The sequence below is a fragment of the Chionomys nivalis genome, chromosome 24 (genome assembly GCF_950005125.1).
Source record: "Chionomys nivalis chromosome 24, mChiNiv1.1, whole genome shotgun sequence".
Lineage (NCBI taxonomy): Eukaryota > Metazoa > Chordata > Mammalia > Rodentia > Cricetidae > Chionomys > Chionomys nivalis.
The window spans coordinates 31,391,018-31,412,806 of NC_080109.1; the positions used below are offsets into that span (position 1 = coordinate 31,391,018).

A 21,789-nucleotide genomic window follows, 5' to 3' on the forward strand; every position below is an offset into this window, starting at 1 on the left:
TGAGTGAACAATGCTTCCTCTAGAAGCACAGAAAACAATCTCAGGGCCATGCATGGGTCTTCTCTATAAATCCTTAAATAACAGAGCTTTTTTTCTTTGTTGCCCAATTTAACTAGATAGTAAGATCTTAATACTGAAGATACAACACACTCCGGTTAATACTGAAGATACAACACACTCTGGTTAAAGGACATAGAGAAATCAAGTTGGAACTGACCTGAAAACAAACATCCTTCCGAACTCTCATGGTGTTTGAAGTTGCTATGTTGCCATGCGTACAGCTTGAATGCTATAATACTGACTTGCCAGGAAAGATACACACAGATATGAAGCTGCCAAAGCATAAATAAAAGACAGTCAAAATAAACAACTTTTGTGTTTGGTATTAATGTGTTGTGGAGATCCTGCACCTTTGGGTCTGCAGCTCAGGTCCCTTCACATGCTCCGACAGATCCTAGGGGTAGCTCAAATCAGAACCCTGGGTCCTGGCCTGGGCAGCTATAGGGTTGTTCTGCCAAATGAGAAATGAGGACAGCTGAACTGTGCTCTGATTTCAGGGGTGGCTCACCCGCACCTCCGCTAACAGGGGCTGGATCTGTTGTACTACCTTGGTGGGGCGCAGGGCCTGCTCTCTCAAGTGCTGCAGCTGATATCTATAAGGGATAGCTCTCCCACTCTTATGACTAGAGGGTCAGCTCTCCTACCTCCCCAGGCATTGGTGAACAAGTGGAGGGCTTCTTTTCTCAGTCCATGCTGCCACAAGTAGATGAGAAATGGAGCAGCTCTCCCGTGTTCACATCTTGGAGCCCAGCACACCCATACCTTCACTAACAGAGCTGGCTCTGTTGTGCCACCCCGTCGAGGTGCAGGGCCTGCTCTCCCGAGGTTCACCCATGCCACGGAAGCACATTGGAGCAACCCTGTTAGTGCAGGTGTGGGTGAACCAGCCCTGAAACTGTGAGCATGGGAGAGCTGCCCCCATTTCTCATCTCTCTTGTGGTGGTATGGGTGGGGGAAAGAAGCCCTCTTTCCACCCATCAATGGGCAGATGGGAGAGTTGGACTTGGGGTCCTAAGAATGGGAGCGTTCCTGACTCTCACCAGCTGGAACACTCAGGAACATTTTCTTTGTCTTTTCTTTGAAAGCTTATATTTGAAATAATGACACCATCTGTGTGTATTTAAAACTCCCATCGTGAATTGCACATTTTATTTTGAAATTCGGTGTATATTTATTGACTTGTTAAATTCTAAAAGTGTTTCATGAGGCATAAGATTACAAGCAGTATTTTTATATTCAAGACTAAAGCAACAGTTTAAAACCTCAATGAAGCAATAACAGTACGGGATATAGTAAGAATGTCAAAAGTTGTTTATAAAGAGATTAGAGTCATATCTGTGGTGAAAGGAAACCATTTCATAAAGAGAACAGTCATTTAAAGAAGGCTTATGGTACTATATGGCTTTGCATGTTAGACTTGAGGAACCACAAATATGGCTTTGTGGACAGGATGTAGTAGAAGATCAGACATAGAAAAACAAATTTTGCATTGAAATTTTTTTTTACATTTCATTTATTTATCTATCATCTATTATATGTTTTTGTATGTGTGTGAGCCCATATACGATAGCACATGTTTGGAGGCCAGAGAACAACCTGTAGGAATTGGTTCTCTCCTTCCACCGTGTCTGTAGTGGAAGGCCCAGAGCTCATTCGAAAAAAAAAAATATGTATCTAAACTTCGTTATTTAGTGTGTACAATTCCTTTCCAAGACCTCTCAGGTTTTATGTGGATTTAGCTAGCACATGTTGGAGCGCCAATTTGTAGTGGGAGGCCACTTGTTTGTTTCCCGGCTGCCCAGACTCCTGAAATAACCACACAGAAACTGTATTAATTAAATCACTGCTTGGTCTTTTAGCTCTAACTTCTTATTGGATAGCTCTTACATATTAAATTAACCCATTTCTATTATTTTATATTTTACCATGAAGCTTGTGGCCTACTGGCAAAGTTCCAGCATGTCTGTCTCTGGCGGCAGCTTCATGGCTTCTCCTTACTCTGCCTTCTTTTTCCCAGCATTCAATTTTCTTTTCCCTACCTTGCTGTAGGAAGTCATAGCTTGTGGTTACCTGCCCACTAGGGCGTGGCCTCTTATACTATATATGCTGATGTAGAGCATGCATCTGCTCTCTTTCTGGATGCTGGATTCGGTTTCTGTTCTCCATTCAAGCAGAGGATTCTGATTTGTGAGTCTACCCCTAAATAAATAACCATCTATTTCTCAATTCTGAACTAATGTGGGATTTCTTTTAAGCGTCCTTCTTCACCACCTAGCTAAACTCTACCCAGCATCAAACGTGTAGGGGAGACCAGGGACCTCGAACCAGATCAATGACACATTGCAACAAATACTTGCAAGTATACATGTAAGGACAGAGGTGTATACGGCATAACTTGTTGGGTCGCAGTGCAGCTTCTGAGATTTTTAATTCCTTTCCTTCTTTTTTTTTAAATTTTTTTCTCATTTTATTTTTTCATTTTTTTTCTCCTAAATTTTATTTTATTCAAGGTGGGGGACATGGGCAGAGGTCACATGTGAAGGAATGAGGAAGGAATGTGATCAAGATACATGATGTGAAAAGCACGTACAAACATAAATAAATATTATTAATAAAAATAAGGTCACAAAGTTGGGTGGGTATGGTGTATGGGTGTATCTGGGAGGAAATGATGGGAATGAAAATCATCAAAATACAACATATAAAATTCTCAAAGGCATAATAAAAACAAGAATTTAGCAACACAGAATAATCTTCTCAGGATTCCTGCAAAAAAATGCAAAATTAGATTAATTGTCTTCCAAAATGTCATCTATCTCTTATATGCTATTACTCTTAATGACTGCATATACATGCTTCTTCTTTTTTTGTCAGGGTTCATCTTGTTCATAGTGGTAATGAGACGTCACCATTACCAGGAAGGTAACCTTATCAAGCACTGGTAAGATGTAGTACAATAAGATGTCCCGCTGCATATGTTACTGCAAACTGTGAAGTAGAAACGGGGAGGGGACCAGAGCCCTAGAAACAGAAACTGTTCCCTTTACAGTGTCTGTCCAGTGCCCCTGGTTGATACAGCTCAGCATTGTGAATACTAGTAAAAGAAATGCCTACGGGATCCAATTCTATCGGTAGAGAGCCTACAATGAAGAGTGGATTTGAATCCAAACACAATGTGAGTGTGAGTGTGTGTGTGTGTGTGTAAGAGGTGGGGAGGGAGGGATGGACAGAAGGAGGAAGAGAAAGAAGACAGAGTCAGTGAGACATTCCTGGTAACTTCAGTTTAGGATCAGCTTTCCTAAAGGTACTAATCATAATATAAAAGAAAGGAATAAAATTGGTTTTTGAATGTTATGTGATTTTTTTAAGACCAAAATACCAGTTTGTTAACTATAATTTCCATCTCTTAAATTTTAGTATAGTAGCTATATATTCCATAATTTTGAAGTTGCAGAATTTACTTAATCTTTTCACATCTGTCTAGCTCTCAGATTTAATAAATATCAGGAGCTTCTTATAAGGGTGGGGAAAAACAGCTTTGTGAATTAAAACTAAACAGCGTTTAGTGTTAGCATATTACAATACATTGAATAACAGATTTGGACCTCTAGGAATTTTATGTCACTATGCAAACATCATATGCTAACATTAATCATGTTCCTCGATGAACAGAATAAAGATCTAGTTTCCACTTTTATTTAGCTGGGTTTTGCAGTTCGCCTATTAAAAAAATTCTCTTTCTACATTTAACAAATATAAATATTTCTTATCAAGTCATGCAGTATAGCATATATGCAGTATTCTGAAGTCACAGACTTTTTATTTAGAGTGTCACTGAACCCTGTCTCTCATGTGTGGGATGCAGCTTTGGACAGCTTCCTCAAGCCCTCTCTTAATTTCAACATGCATAATACAAGGATTGAGTACTTGTCTCATGGGAGTGTGTGTGTGTGTGTGTGTGTGTGTGTGTGTGTGTGGTGAGCTTATATAAGCAAAGCCCTTACAGCTTTACTGTTAGCATAAGAAGTGCTCAATAAATATTCATTATCATTTTTCCTACCTGCTGCATATAATTGAGAATAACTGTCAAAAACTTGATTGATTGTGGTGGCTGATTATGTTAAGAAGAAACAACTAATTTCTTCTAAAAGTCTCTCATCACTACATCAGAGGATAGAGACATAAATCTAAAGTGAATTCTCTCTCCAGAACCATTTACCTGTTTTGTTTTTTTTTCAAAGCGGGAACAAACTTATTTTGTATACCTATTCTAACACTTTTTCAGAGAATCGCAAATTGATTTATCTCTGTCACTCAAGGTTTTAATGTATCAATATGAAACAAGTTATTTGATTTAATTTGCGTATTTCGTCACCTCCAAGTTCTCAGAAGAGAAGGATCTTTAAGTTGTAATCTGACTGCTTCAGTGATCTCCCATATCCACCACTTCGGAGCAAAGGGCTTAAGCTACTCAAGATGACGGCTTGCAGTCACACTGAGAATAAAATTCAATGTGAAGTGTTCAGTACACACTGTGTCTCTATGTCTTCATAAATAAAAAAAAAAATGGAGAAAATACTTTGTACATATGCTTTAATTTTTTTAAGAATATATATATGTTATATAGTTTTAAAGTACAGCACTGTTATATTTCATTAATATGCAATTTTCTTATATAAAGTATACAGAACTCACTACAGCAATCCACTCAATGAGAAACCATTTTTCAACTGCTAATTAATTATTATAATTCCACATATAGAATTTACATGATATCTCATGTGCTTTTAACTCAAAACACACCCAAAATACATATAAGCAGTTCATTGTATTTGCACTTCGTACTGTGCCAAGATGGTCGAAATGGGAGGTGCAGCAAGTAATTACCAAACCCTCTTCGGTCCCATTGGTAATTTCCATTTTTGTGAGTTTCACCACAAAACGTACTATCAGTCCACACAAAATACTATATACCAAGTGTAATGGATTAATAAAAATGCTGCAGGATCCCCAGTGGCGGCAGGCAGCAGAAACGCTGCAGGTCCCAAAGTGGTGGCAACAGGACATGTGGTGGCAGGCAGTGAACCCTAGGAGCAGCCAGTCCCAAGCAGGGACGACTGCAGGTCCCTGAGCCGTGGCTGGTCCTGGGCAGGGAGACAGGCAGTGGCAGGCAAGAGACAGAGACATGGATAGGCACACCATGCAGAGTGAGGTTGGATATTTATTAAGTGAGTTATGGAAGGGAAGGGAGAGAAGGAGAAGAGGAGGGGGGAGGGAGGGAAGAGAGACTGAGGGAGAGAGAAGAGAGAGGCAGAAGGGGGAAGGGGAGAAGTGGGGAGAGGCAGATGAGCTGCCTCTTCAAGAGGGAGATGGAAAAGAGAGGGAACTCAGGCTAGAAGCTGAAGATCAGCCTGTCTCAGCAGACAGGGGAGAGAGTGGGTGTGGTTTGTCTCTTAAAGGGACAGAAGAGATCATTACATCAAGTACTTCCATCCGTACTGCACTGGTGACGCTGAGCTTTCCCTGAAGCCGACACTGCCGGCTGCAGCATTCCCACCATTGTGCATAAGAATAAGCAGTGAGCATGCACCACTGCACTGAGCCCCTAGTGAACGCAAATCAGCTGGTGTCTTCACTGACCTCCCATTAGCTGTTAATTTTTCCAAATAGTTGAGCTGTGTTCAACTCTAAAAGCATAAGAAGCAAAGCTGGGGATAAAGCTTGGCAGTACACTACCCATCTAGAATGTGTGAGACTCTATGGTCAATATACAGTATCTCATATAAAAAATAATTACCTCCTGTGAAAATTCACATACAGTTCAATTATTTACATAGTTATAATTTTATAACTATATCATTAGTTTCGAGACCCTGTAAAAATATTGAATGTTTAAAAGATCCTCCATAATGTACAATATCAAAACAAAAATAAAGTATAATATTCATAAAATATAGTATATAGAGAATGCTCTCAAAGATACATCATAAATGTATACACCTAGGTTTGGGGTTGGAACTCTGAAAGACTGAGAAAACTATGTAAACATACAATAAAAGTTACCTGGCATATTTTTTAACTTCTAATTTTTTTATTTAAAATTTGTGTATGTGAGTATGTGTGAGTAAGTATGTGTAACTGTGTGTGAGTGTGTCTCTATGTAAGTCAGAGGACAACTTTAGAAGTTGATTCTTTTCTTTTATCATGCATTCCAGGTATTATCAAACTCAAGTCATCAGGTTTGTTATGGAATCACTTTTACCCCCAGAGCTGTCTTGCAGATGAAGCATATTTAATTGTATATTTTTTAATATACAGTAATCAACAATTATCCATTGGCATTTTCAGCTCTTGTTAATTCATGTTGATTATGTATTATACACAGAAAGTGCTTTATAGTAAGTTTTGTCAAGACCTTGCTTTTGAATAGATGTACTTATTCCTGGGAGTGATAGTCTTTCTTGGGTATTAAACCACAGGAAAGTGTTGTAAGCCTCTTTCCTCTCACACCCCTGTCACTCACTATGTCTAGGTCTAGTCAAATCATCTATACATTCCTGAGAAAGGGAGTGTTGATTGAGGAAAAAACAGATGAGAGACTGAAGATAGAGTTGAGAAGGCATTCCAGTGAATACTGAATTTGCCCCAAGTTTATTTTTTTAATAACCCTTTTATACCCCAAGTCAAAGGGGAGGGCAAAAGGGATTTTTTTTCATCATGATACAAGGAACAAACAAGAATAACTACTTCCTTAATATTCAAAACACCCAATAACTATGCCCTAAGTCAAGCATCTTGTTATTTGAAACAAAACACCCAGTAGGCCAAACATCCTGTTATCTAGGCAAGGCCACACAACAACTTCACTTTAGGCCAAACATTTTGTTGTTTGACCTTGTAGGACCAATAATAGTCTCAAACTCTCTGATCTTATGTCAAGATAGAGAAGAGCCATTTCTACAGGCCTCCGTATCACTACAGGCCAAAAACAAATTTGTAATTCAACTATTATTATAAACTTACAATTAGGCTTTGTCCATTCTGAAAGTTTTTACAGGTATTGCATAAAGAGCTCTACAAATTCTCCCATTCTTGGGTTTGTGAATTGTGTAAATTCTTCTTATTAATATCAAGTGGAAAATGCTCCCACTGAAGATGTACAACCCCATCCCACTGGTTTCAAGTAACACTGATTTTAGATTATAAGCATAGGTCTTATTTCATAGTTGGGCAATAATTTTAAAACATGATCTAAAATTATTGGATTTAATGTATTAAGTGTAGGTGGAGTTTTCCCGTCCTGGCAGACACTTCCAAACAAACACATTGAGGCTTATATCAATTGTAAATGCTCAGTTGATAGCTCAGGTTAGTTACTAACTAAATCTTGCATTTAAATTAACCCCTATTTCTTATCTACACTTTGTCATGTGGGTTAGCACCTTCTCTCAGCACAAAATACCCATGTTGCTTCTCCCTGTGTCTGCTGATGACCCTTCTGGCTCTGCCCTTCTTCCTCTCATCATTCTCCTAGTCTGACTCTCCTGCCCAATCTCTTCCTGCCCAATTACTGGCCAGTCAGCTTCTTTATTAAACCAATCACAGTGGCATATATTCACACAGTGTAAAAGAATATTCTACAGCATTTCCCCATTTGTCTAAATAAAAAAGGAAGGTTTTAACTTTAGCATAGTAAAATTATATGCAACAAATGCAGTTATTGATGTAGGATTCCCCTCTGTATGCTGTGAATGCCATTGGTTAATAAAGAATCTATCTTGGGCCTGGCAGGGCAGAATAGAGGTAGACAAGGAAAACTAAACTGAATGCTGGGAGAAAGAAGGTGGAGTCAGAGAAAAGTCATATAGCCCCACCAGAGACAGACACCAGATGGAACCTTGCCGGTAAACCTCAGCCACATGGCAATACACAGATTAATAGAAATGGGTTAAGTTAAGATGTAAGAGCTAATCAATAAGAAGCTAGAGCTAATAAACCAAGAATACAGTTTCTGTACAGAGTCTTACATTAATTATAAACCATTTAAATTATTACTAAGACTTATTGCTAGATAGCTCTTATAATTTAAATTTACCCACAATTCTTGTCTATGTATAGTTACATGGCTTGGTACATTTTCTCCGTAAGGCATTCTCATCTTTCTTCCTCTGCATCTAGCTTATGACTGCATCTCTGCCTTTCCTCTTCCCAGAATTCTTCTAGTCTGGTTGCCCCATCTATACTCACTGCCTAACTACTGATCAATCAGCATTTTATTAAACCAATATGAGTGGAAAATCTTTACAGTGTACAAAAGAATTATCCCACAGCAATTTGTAGGTGAAATTTTCCTGTCCTGGAAGCTGCTCTCAAATAAACACACTGAGGCTTATATTAATTGCAAATGCTCAGGCAATAACGCAGACTTGTTACTACATAAATGTTACTTTTAAATTATACATATTTCTTATTGATGCTTTGCCACAGGGCTTGGTACCTTTCTCAGCACAGTGTGCCCATCTTGCTTCTCCTTGTGTCTGTTGACAACTCTTCTAACTCTGCCCTTCTTCCTCACGGCTTTCTTCTAGCCTGACTATGTTGCCCAATCTCTTCCTGCCCAATTATTGGCCAGTCAAATTCTTTATTAAACCTATCATACTGTAAAGGAATATTCCACAGCAATCAAGCAAAATGCAAAACCAAAAACACAAGGTTTAAGTTCAACAAAATTTATGTAATTTTTTAGTAAGGCAAGCTTTCATTAATGTGTTCTCTTGGGTAAATAATTCATTGCTAATGCCACTAAGAAATCATCACATTTGCACTTTCATTACTTATTAAAGCATTATGGTCTTGAGTAAGACAATAAATTTTCAAATTCAATTTATTCAAATAACTTACTTTCAAAAGGAGTATAATAATACAGTTGGCCTGGGTCTTAGTTCTTCATGCTTGGCACTCTGAGGAAAAACAACCGAAATGCTACATATATTTATGTGTCCTAATTTTATCAAGGTTGTTAATGCTCATTCTGATCCGCTGAGGGTAAATTAAGATTCTAGAGAATTTTAGAGATATTTTATACATCATCTTCTTTCAAGGAATATTACCAGGGTCATGGAGAACCCCAATGTATCTCTTACTGCTTGGATAAAATCTTACTGTTTCTCATGATTTCAGAAGCTAGTTATTCTTACTGTATCTTGACTTTATTTACTAATTCATCAGCCATTATTTATTTATTTACTATTTTCTCAGTTTTCCAACCCTTTCTTGGTTTTTACTAAGATAAAATTCACCTTCTTAAAGAAGTTTATATTTTATTAATCTTATTAAGGAATAAAGCAATGAAGATGTATACAGTAGTTATATTCCAAATAAATATTTGATTCTTTATTCAGATTATTTCTCTCTAGTTTTTCATTCTTACTCCATAAGGAGATCTTTTTAACTCTAATGAAGAATGTAATATTGACCTAAGTCATCCAGAATCATTGGCAATCCATCTCTTAAAATGAAAACAATCCCATTTTGAAAACAGTTGTGATCGAGAACCAAATTACCATTTCTGCTCTCCCAACTCCAACCCCTAAACAATCAAAACACTTTAATTTTAAAATTGTGTATGGAAGTTTTACAACAATGTTCTCCCCAAAACAATTTAGAATGTCTGTGAAGACAGTCATAGGCAATAAAATCTATGGAGCTTTGATAAAGAAAACCCACTGGTCAGCCTAGTACCAGAACTAAATTCTTTATTTTTGCATCTAGAAAAAAGAAAAGGTGCCAGGAATTTTATTCAGGGAAATTCTGGTAGAACTCCACCAAGATTGCAACAGTTACCTATCTTTCAAATTCAAGAAAGTAGAAACTGAGAATCATCATCCACTAACTGGAGTCTTATATGCAATCAAACTAGTAGGACCAACTTGAGTAACTTATGTGACATCTTTTCAAAACAGAACTTATGGATGTCCTCCATTATATTCGAACCCTCTAAGACCACTCTCGAAGTATGACAATAAATAAATATTACAGTAATTAATTGTCTGAGGGGTAATTTCTTCAATAAGAGTGAAGAACTGAGCTCCCTAGGTGACACCTAGTGTTAAGGTCTAAACAAAACATCTTCCTTCTCCTCATCACTTAACTTGCTGCACCAAGAAATATGTTAATTCCTGAACCCACATGTTTCCATGAGTCAGTAAACAAGTACTTTTTCAAGGAATTTCAGAATATATTATTAAATAAAGCAAAGTCCTTGCCCTCATGGAACTTGTATCCTAGTTACATTCATAGATTCTTGAATATTAACAGATCCCTAGGGCAAAATTCTAAATCCCTTTGCCTCTTTCCAGGAGAGCAGGATGTTAATTTTAATTTATTAAAAGCACTGTAAAATATCTATTAATCTTCAGAATCCCAACTATACCAATTAATTATTCAAATAAGTAACATTTGTCATCTGCTAGCCACTTCTGCTTGAGAAGAACATTGTTCTAGGAGGTCAAAAAAGCAATAGTTTGAGTGTATCTGAGTCTATCTTGTATATTGGCAATTACTGAATACATTTAACATTGATTATTTGGCTAAAGGAGCATCCAGTCATGTGATAAATTGGGGAAAAAATCATTTAAATATCTACTTTCGCTTACTGGATCAGTAACTGGTTCATTTAACATTCTTAATTTTTATGATGTTTACATTCTTGCTTTAGAGTTTTCATTGCTGTGGAAAAAAAACACCATAACCAAGAGCTGCTAAGGGAAGAAAGGATTATTTCATCACATTCAATCAGGAAAGGAAACCAGGACAGAAACTCAAGCAGAACATAAATATGGAGGCAGGACCTAAAGCAGAAGCCATGGAAGAATGCTGCTAGCTGGCTAGCTCTTCATGGCTGTTTACCTAGCTTTCTTATAAACACAGGACCTCCTGCTCAGGGTGGCATTGATAACATGAACTGGGTTCTCCCACATCAAGCATTAATCAAGAAATATCTCTGCAGGCATGTGCACATGCCAGCCAGTCTGGTAGAGGTAATTCCTTAGTTGAGGTTTCCTCCTCCCAGGTGTATCAAGGTGACAACCAAGTTTGGTCATCATACTATCTTCCTACCTTACACCAGTTTTCCCTGTTGAACTGCAACAATTGCTTAACTTTTCCTAATTAAAAATTAGTGATGATTCAAGATCCATGCTAAGATCCAGCCATCAAAACTCTAAGACAAATATCTTAAAGACTTATTATGAATAATTCTATTACATCAAAAATCTTTCTTTAAGTAGTTGAATAGAAATTTGGGGTTGTTGTTGTTGTTGTTATAGTTTGTCTGTTTGTTTGCTTTTAGAAAAGCATTTTTAATTTACCTGAGGTATTTCTGAAGTTTCTGTAAGCTGAATTTTCATCACAGCAGAAGTTCATTATTCAAAGAGTAGCTCTTTAATGTTCCCTCTAAAGCATCATCTCTATCATCAGTTGCTTGGATAAAATCACAACAGTATTCCAACAACCAGCAGAAGACCCAAGGTAGGTTCCAAGTGACCATGTTGGGTGACTCACTAGTGTCTGTTAGCTCCAACTCCAGGAGATATGGTCCCCTCTTCTGGGCAAAGGGGACAAATGTACTCACATGCACATACCCACAGGCAGACTATACATACATACATACATACATACATACATACATACATACATACAAACATAATATACAAATATACATACATATAAAACTTTTTAATTAGAACAAATCCAATTTTTTAGAAAAAATGATTAAATATTAACTAAATTAATAAAACATGCTGAAAAGAAAAACATTTAATTAGAGGAACAGTTTCAAAAGAATAAAGGCCTTTATGTTTGAGTTTCTATTCTCTGTCACTATACCATCAGGTACATTGGAAGTATTTTAAATGCTTGAAAATGAACAAATGAATGAATAATGCATTTCATTAACTTTGTTTCAAAAAATTGATTTTATTGATGAGCACATTTTTTTTTTTTTTGATTTTTCGAGACAGGGTTTCTCCGTAGTTTTTGGCTCCTATCCTGGAACTAGCTCTTGTAGACCAGGCTGGCCTCGAACTCACAGAGTGCTGGGATTAAAAGTGGTTTCTTTTTTTTTTTTTTAATTTTTATTTTTATTCTTTTTTAATTAAAATTTCCACCTGCTCCCTGTTTCCCATTTCCCTCCCCTCCTCCCAAATATTGCCCCCTCCCCCCACTCCCCTCCCCCTATCCCCACTCCTCTTCTCCTCCCCCCACACCATTCCCCCTCCCTCTCGATACTGAAGAGCAGTCCAAATTCCCTGCCCAGTGGGAAGACGAAGGTCTTCTATCTACGTCCAGGAAGGTGAGCGTCTAAACAGGCTAAGCACCCACAAAGCCAGTTCATGTATTAGGATCGAAACCTAGTGCCATTGTCCTTGGCTTCTCATCTGCCTTCATTGTCCGCCATGCTCAGAGAGTCCAGTTTCAACCCATGCTTATTCAGACCCAGTCCAGCTGGCCTTGGTGGGCTCCCAATAAATCAGTTCCACTGTCACAGTGTGTGGGTGCACCCCTCGTGGTCCTGATTTCCTTGCTCATGTTCTCCCTCCTTCTGCTCCTCATTTGGACCTTAAGAGCTGAGCACATTTTTTATCTAGCAACATGTGACTTAACAGTAACAATTGCTTGCACATAGCTTTTTCACATGTTGACACTCTGATCCAAGTTTGAATGTTCTACAGATACCACAGTTGGTAACATCAAACCACTTTAAGACTTCAGAAAATCTCTTAGTTCTGACTCTAAAGTGGACAAGGCTGATAAATTTCACTTTATTGCTGTTACTTCCACCACTGCCCGTGGTATTTTTATGTAATTAGCACCACTTCACAATATTCACGGTCCGCAGTTTTCTTTATTTCCACCTTTCACCAAGTAGAAATTCAAATTATAAAAGTTAATAGAGCTATAAAAAAAATAGTACCAAATTTCTTTTAATGACAGGATGAGTGTCACTGATTTAGGACAGCTGCTGTCTAAATGGGGTATTCAGTGCCCAATAACTGTACAGCAAGAGGCCAAGGTAGGCACCTATTACTGGCTTGTTGCTGACTCCTGCCCTGTAGGACTCTGAATCCCAGCAGCAGTTTCCCTGAAGACCCAAGTCCGCACAGCTGCTTCTGTATGCAGAGACTGCTGCACCGGTTTCTTCCTGGAACAGATTTCTCACAAACAAGGATAATCCTTTATTTGAGGTTTAGTCACTTGAATTCCTCTCCGTATTCTTCACTGTCAGGCTTTGCCATTTTATTTATTCTTGCTAGAATGCACTTGCTATTGTAGTTATGACACTTTTCACTCTAAGCCCCCTTTTTCAAGGCCTTAGAGGAGGAAAAGAAAGGTCTTTAGCTAGAAATTTCTCATCCTTGTTGACAGCTTGGAAATGATTTATTTTAGAGGAGAGCAGAGGTGAGAAGGGTAGAAAGAAAGATCATTTATTCCAGCGTTTTTGAGAACTTAGCTATCAGTTAATCGCAGGCTTATTGATAAATGAAATGTGCTGGCTTTCAACTTTCAGTTCTAATTGCAAAAATAAGCTTTAATCTATAGTTAAGAAATACATGAAATGTTTTGAAGTCTTATGGAACCGAAAACATTGAAAAGTATTTTTGTAGCTAAAATAAATGTTATTTATTTTCTCCTACATTATCAGAGTATAATTGATTACTATAATACAATGAAAACATGCTTTGATTTAAATGTTTACAAATGTTTATTATTTAATATATATATATATATGTAAACATGTACCTAAATACAAATCAATATATATTTACTGTCTGAGAATCCTTTCAGATGTTTTTAATACTAGTTTCATTCACACTTGTAAGAATTAATTAAAAACTGTCAATCTTCAAGTCCTCTACTTTATAGTCTCCATTTTAATCCATTGCTTTCCAGATCTTTTTCTCCACAAGAGTACAAGCCTAATTCTAGACCCACAACCTGTGAGTCCTCTTGGTGCATGAGCCACATATCCTGGGTAAGTCAATTCTCTGTCCCTGCTCTTTCCCCAACCTGCTGTCATCTTCAAACACATGTGCATAGGGTAAGACCTGTGGCCACAAACCCTCTTTGTTTGCAAACATTCTTTCCCTGCCCTAGCTAAGGACCTATGGTTTCAGAGCCATCTTTCCTTGGTCCAATTAAACAGCCTACCCACAAGTTTTACCTGGTTATGCATCTCCTGTACTGGCCCAGTCTAAGTAAGGCCAGATTATCACATCAGATACAAAAAAACAAAAAAAAAAAAATTCACATGCCAAGGTTAAATTGCAAAAATAAAAGAAACATAAATGGTCAAAACAGCATGTCTCTCATCAAAACAACTAGTCCTATAGAAGTATTCTCTAAAATCCTAGGAAACAGAAATTAAAAGAATAATCATAAGCTTTATCCTTAATGAATTTAAAGAATACCTAAATAAACATTTATTGAGGACCAAGAAAATAAAAGTGAGCACTTCAGTGATGTTCAAGAAAATATAAATATACAAAATAATGAAAATAACTCAGGATGCAAAAACTGAATTGAAAAGAGATTGAAATATAGGAGAGGACTCAATCTGAAATGAAGATGGAATTGAAAAACCCAACTAGAAAACAAAGAGGACAGTCTTACAAGTGGAATGAGTCAAGTAGAAGATAGAATATCAAAATTCAAATATAAAGAAGAGAATCTAGACCAAAAAAAAAAAAAGGAAAAGGAAAAGCTTAAAGCACAGGAAAGAAACATACAGAAAATATAGAACATCACCAAAAGACCAAATATTTGATTTATGGGCATAAAAGATGGAAAAGAATCTAAGATCAATGGCATAGACCAAATCTTTAGCAAAATCATAGAAGAAAGCTTCCCTAAACTAGGGAAAGATATAGCCATACAGGTACAAGAAGCACACGGAACCCCAACTAAACAAGACCAAAAGACAAACACCCTGTGTTTTTTTCATAATCAAAACACTAAATATGAAGAACAAAGAAAAATATTGAAAGCTGCAAGAGAACAAACATGTATAAAGGAAAAATCCATCAGAATATCATCTGATTTCTCAATGGAAACTCTAAAAGAACATGACTCCCAACCTAGACTACTGTATCCAGGAAAATTATCTGCCATAGTTGAAGGAAAAGGGATAATTCTCCATGACCTAAGCTTGTTCTATGAAGCCAGTACTCTGGTAACACCCAAACCAGGTAAATACAAAACAACAAAAACTAAGCTACAAATTAATATTCCCGATGAACATAGATGCAAAAATCTTCAATAAAATACTAGCAAGCTGAATGCAAGAATATATCAAGAAAATTATCCACCATAATCAAATTGGCTTTATCCTGGAAATGCAGAATATATATTAGTATAATAAATCATATAATATTAAAGACAAAAATCAAATAATCATCTCAATACATGCAAAAGAAATTTTGACAAAATCCAACATACTTTCAAGATAAAAGTCCTAGAGAGAGTAGTACTGGAGGGAACATATCTCACCATAATAAAGGTTACATATGACAAACCCACAGCCAACATTATCGTAAATAGAGAAAAACTTAAAGCAATCCCATTAAAATATGAAAAATAACCAAAGGGCTGTCCACCATTCCCACTCCTTTTCAATATTCTGCTGGAAACACCAGCCAGAGTAAGAAGGTAAAAGAAGAAATTTAATGGGAGAGAAATTGAAAAAGAAGTCAAATTATTACTAGTTGAAGATGATATAGTTATACATAAGAGATCCTAAAAGTCCCACCAGAGAACTAGAAGCAATCCACAATTTCAGCCAAGTGAACGGGTTAAAAATCAACTTTTAAAAATCAGTAGCCTTTCTATATACCAAGCAAAAATAGACACCCTGAGAAAGAGACATGGGCACACTCCAATTTACAATATCATCAAAGACAATAAAATATCTTGCAATAAACCTAAGGAGATGGAAGACGTCTACATTGAAAACTCAGATCTCTGAGAGGAGACTGAGAAAGACGGTAGAAAATGAAAAGACCTCTCATGTTCATGGATCAGCATAATTAATATTGTGAGTGGTAACAAATTAAGGACCCAATCAAAAGGACTCCACAACAATGTGGAGTTATCACAGAAACCAGGAAGGTAGAACTGGATGATGGGGTAGGATGAGAGAAGAAGAGCAGGATATAGATGATATGAAGTGGGAAATAACAAATGGGGAGGGGGACTCAACTGGGAAGGATAGAAGGAGAGGGAGAGATGAGAGACAATAGCAAGATTGTTTGATAAAGTCTCAAAGAATCATAGTATTTTATATTTACCTAAAATTATACATCACACACATACATACACACACACACACACCAGTACCAGGCACAGGAAACTTCCTTTCAAATGGCTGGGCAAAGTAGCCCAGGAGACTAACCCTTAACGTCAAAGGGTAAATTTTGAGGGATCCCACCCCTAGATCTGCTAGGAAACTAATGAGTGCTAAGAAAAAGAGAATTAGCCTATCTCAGGAATGAGCCTGTTCAATGCAGAGTGGTCAGCTTTGAAACCATGTACATACAAACAACAACAAACTCGTGTGTGTGTGTGTGTGTGTAAAAATAACAAAGAAAGGATGCTATCAAATTAATAAAAAAAGATGTTATAATTGATAGTGGGGGATACATGGGAGGATTAGTAGGGAAGTTTGTCTGGTTTTACAAGTTTGCATTCCCACCAGAAATGGAGGAGCATTCCCCTTACTCCACATCCTCTCCAGCATAAGCTGTCATTGGTGTTTTTGATCTTGGTCATTCTGACAGGTGTAAGATGGTATCTCAGTCATTTTTACTTGCATTTCCTTGATAGCTCAGGATGTAGAACATTCTCTTTAGTGTCTTTTGGCCATTTGAGACTCTTCTGTTGAGAATTCTGTTTAGTTCTGTACCCCATTTTTAAATGGATTATATGCAATTTTGATGTCTAATTTATTGTGTTCTTTTTATATTTTGAAGATCAGTCCTCTATTTGGTGTGGAGTTGGTGAAGATCTTTTCCCATTCAAGGGCTGCCTTTTTGTCTTATTGTCTGTACCCTTTGCTTTACAGAAGCTTTTCATTTTCAGGAAGTCACATTTATTTATTGTTACTCTCAGTGTCTGTGCTACTGGTGTTATATTTAGGAAGTGGTCTCCTGTGCCCATGCATTGAAGGCTACTTCCCACTTTCTCTTCTATCAGGTTCATTGTGGTCAGATTTATATTGAGGTCTTTAATCCATTTGGACTTGAGTTTTGTGCATGCAGACAGATATGGATCTATTTGCATTCTTCTACATGTTGACATCCAGTTATGCCAGTACCACTTTTGAAGTTGCTTTCTTTTTTCCACTGTATAATTTTAGCTTCTTTGTTCATAGGAGTGTGGATTAATATTTGGGTCTTCAATTCCATTGGTTAACCTGTCTGCTTTTCTGTCAATACAAGATGTTTTTACTATAGCTCTAAAATAGAGCTTGATGTCAGGGATGGTGATATCTACTTCCATTCCTTTAATGTACAGATTTGTTCTGGCTACCCTGGGGTTTTTTCCATATGAAATTAAATAGTATTCTTTCAAGGTCTGTGAATAATTACATTGTGATTTTGATGGGGATTGGATTGAATCTATAGATTACTATTGGTAGGATTGTCATTTTTAATATGTTGATTCTACAATCTCAAGCATGAACTTAAATGCAAAAATAATCAATAAAATACTAGAATAGTGTATCCAAGAACACATTAAAAAAAACATCCACTATGATCAAGTCAGCTTCATCTTAGAGATGCAGGGATGGTTCAACATATAAAAATCTATCAATGTAATCCACCATATAAATAAACTGAAAGAAAGAAAACATATGATCATCTTATTAGATGCTGAAGAAAAGCATTCAATAAAACCCAGCACCCCTTCATGATAAAGGTCTTAGAGAGATCAGGGATACAAGTAACATATCTAAACATAACAAAAGCAATAAACAGCAAGCCGACAGCCAACATCAAATTAAATGGAGAGAATCTCAAAGCAATTCCACTAAAATCAGGAAGAAGTCAAGGCTGTCTACTCTCTCCATATCTACTCACCACTGTTCTTAAAGTTCTGGCTAGAGCAATAAGACAACAAAGGAAGATTAAGGGCATTCAGACTGGAAAGAAATAAGTCAAACTTTCGCTATTTGCAGATGATATGAGAGTATATGTAAGTAACCCCAAAAACTGTACCAAGAAACTTCTATGACTGATAAATACCTACAGTAATGTTGCAACATACAAGATCAACTCAAAAAAATCAGTAGCCCTCCTATATACATATGATAAAGAAATCAGAGTAACATTATGCGTAACAATAGCCACAGATAACGTAAAATATCTTGGGGTAACACTAACCAAAGAAGTGAAAGACCTGTTTGACATGAACTTTAAGACTTTAAAGAAAGAATTTGAAGAAGATACCAGAAAAATTGAAAGATCTCCCATGCTTTAAATTCCAGCAGTTGGGAGGCAAACGTAGGCAAATCTTTGTGAGTCTGAGGACAACCAGAGCTATGTAGAAAGACCCTGTCTCAAAAACAAAAAACAAAAACCTTTTCAAGTGAGTTTTATTTTTTTTGATTCTTTGTAAATAACTACAGAAAAGGATGAAAAGCAGTGAGTAGATCTGGTTTAACCTACTCCAAATTCCCAAATGTGACAACTTCAACATCATCTATTCCACCTAGGAGATTTTCATAGCAGGAAATGGTGTCCTCTCTGCAAGATATACTAAGGGAACTTTGGCACAAAGTTTCTGGGAGTAACCAACCAATGTCTGATTTGTCTTAAGTCCTACTCCACAAGATGGAACTCATACCCAATACTGCTTGAGTGACCAAGAGCCGAAGACCAGAGATACCAAAGACTTAGGGTAAAAAACAAATACTGTGGGTCTAAAAAAAATAAAAATAAATGATTCCTAATGATATTTTGCTATATTCATATATCAATGTCTTATTCAGCCATCATCAGAGAAAGCTTCCTCCTGTAGCAGATGGGAATAAACAAGGAGACACACGACATAGTATTATGCAGAGAGAGACCTTGGGACTCACAGTTCTAAATGTGATACTATTAAATCCCTTCCCTCAGAGTTCAGGGAACCTTTGGAAGATGATGTAGAAAGAATGTAAGAGTCAGAGGGTAAAGAGGACACCAGGAGAACAAGGCCCTCTATGAACCCAGCAAGGCTCATATGAACTTACAGAGACTGACACAGCAAGCACAGAGCCTCGCCCAGTAGGGATCTGTGCCAGGTCCTCTGCATGTGTATTATACCTTTCAGTTTAGTGGCTTTTTATGGGACTCCTGAACATATGAACGAGTGGGTCTCTGTTTCTAATGCCTTCTCCTGGGTTCTTTTCCTTTTGTTGGTTTTGCTTGTTCAACTTCAATGTGATGCTTTTTGTTTTATTTTATTATATTTCATTTTGTTTTTTAAAAGAAATTTTTTCAAAGGTTAATTAGAGGTAAGCTACACTTGAGTATATTTTGTCAGGAAATTTCAAAGGAGTGCAACATACTCAAACGCTTAATCTCTTATGTAAAGATGGTCCTGGGCCAGCCTCTCATCAACTGGAATTGGAGCTTTCTTCATTATTGTTCCAGGTAGCATAGGAAAGTGCAAAAGAAAAAAATATCATCATCACAGCAACACCACTTATCTCAGAACAGCAAGATAGCTCAGTAGGCAAGGTGCCTGCCACCAAACCTGTGTGTGATCCCCAGGAATCACACGATGGACGGAGAGTTGTCCTCTGCCTTTCATACACCCACCATGGCACACATGTGCACACACATAAATAAATAGAGACTGGCCGGGTGGTGGTGGCGCACGCCTTTAATCCCAGCACTCGGGAGGCAGAGGCAGGCGGATCTCTGGGAGTTCGAGGCCAGCCTGGTCTACAAGAGCTAGTTCCGGGACAGGCACCAAAGCTACAGAGAAACCCTGTCTCCAAAAACCAAAAAAAAACAAAAAAAAAAAACATAGAAACTGTAAATATTAACAAAAAAATCACATTACTGGATATAAAAGGAAAACATGAGTACAGCCTGACTCACAACATTGAAATCTACTATACTCAACTGAAACAACAACAACAACTGAGAACATAAAATTATTGCTTGCCATGGTTGTAATATATATATATATATATATATATATATAGTTATGCTTAGTCAAAAATTATGCTTACTGTATGTGGAGTGCAGTAGGACCATCAGACAAGTATTATTTGAAACCCAAATCTCAGTCATATATTAAGAAATAACTACTATGTAGAACATTCAGTTGGCTGTGCCCAGGTCCTAAGTGAAAACACACGCATGAGCTATTCAGAATCTACAAATAAATAAAGATGAAAAGGTCAGGATTGGCCTTTCCCCCGCACTGTTACTAAGCCTTTGAAATAAGCTCAGGAAATATATGCAGGTGGCTTTTTGATTAATTTGATGGGGGTGCATCTATGGAACCAATTTACAAGTGATTTTCAGGCAAGCTGGCATTACTGAAATAAACGGTGCTATTACTATGATTTATGCTAGTATTCCAAACACAAATGATAAAGTGAAATTTACAGTCCTTAATTACCACCGTGAAGTATTGGGAGGGAGAGAAAGGAGCAAAGATTGGCAATTTGCAAACTTGTCAGTAAGGCAAGATGCAAAAATCTATTCTTTCTTTTTTTTTTTTTTTTTTTAAAAAAAAGGTATTGTGTTAATTGGCCTGACTATATTCTTATCAATTCATTGAGGGGGCAAAAGGGAGTACAAAACCTAAAACAAATGATCTTAACTTCACCTTGAAATGCCAGAAGTGCAGCTTAAGGAAACACCTAAAAAAATGTAGCCTGCATTTACCAAAAAGCAAGGAGGTAACAAATACAACACTGCTCATTATTTTGTGCCACAAACGAGACTGAGCTTGCTCTTCCAACCCTTCCTTTCTAGGCCATTTCCTAAATGCATTACAACAGAGTGTGGGAAAGCAAATTGGTTTTCTCTTGTCCCGTTCCTATGTGATTAGCGCCTACAGTCTGTTCAACTCCTCAGTGACATTTACAAAGATACTGTTAGCCTTGTGATGCTAACAGAGCTGTACAGTGGATAACTTACCCTGAGAGCAGAATCTCAAATGCTGTTTTTTCAAAAGGCTGAGGATAATGTGAATGCTTCTGCTGCCTGGGTCCATGAACCCTTCCTTTCTCCATCTTTCCCACAATCCCTGTTTGTGTGGTCCACTTTCCATCACTCTACTGAAATACCTAAGATAACCAAGGAGCCAAGAAGAGAAGCTTATTTTGATTCATTGTTTCAGGTGTTTCTGTCTTTGGACAGTTGTCTAGTGTTCTGGGTCTTGTCCAACAGCAAGGGAGAACACCACAGCAGAGAGTAAGCTGGGGAACGAAACTGCTCACCTCATGATGGTTGCAGGCAGACACAGAGTAGGAGCTAAGATTCTAAAATCGAAAATCATACTCCACAAAGGTTTCCCTTCCTTCTTTTAGGGCAGTATTTCGCAACTTGTGGGTTGTGACCCCTTTGGGAGTCAAGCAACCCCCTTTCACAGGGATTGCATATCCTGCCTATCAGATATTTACATTAAATATTCATAGGAGTAGCAAAATTGCAGTTACAAAGTAGCAAT

General features: G+C 37.3%; 1 protein-coding gene across 2 annotated transcripts in view; it reads right to left on the reverse strand.

Moving 5' to 3' along the window:
* Positions 1–315: 315 nt before the first annotated feature.
* Positions 316–21,789, reverse strand: part of C24H4orf33 (chromosome 24 C4orf33 homolog) — a 71,150-nt gene continuing 49,676 nt past the window's right edge. For both annotated transcript variants that reach the window (XM_057757350.1, XM_057757352.1), the window contains one exon: positions 316–332. The gene's annotated coding sequence lies outside the window, so the exon portion shown is untranslated. The remainder of the gene's footprint in view (positions 333–21,789) is intronic.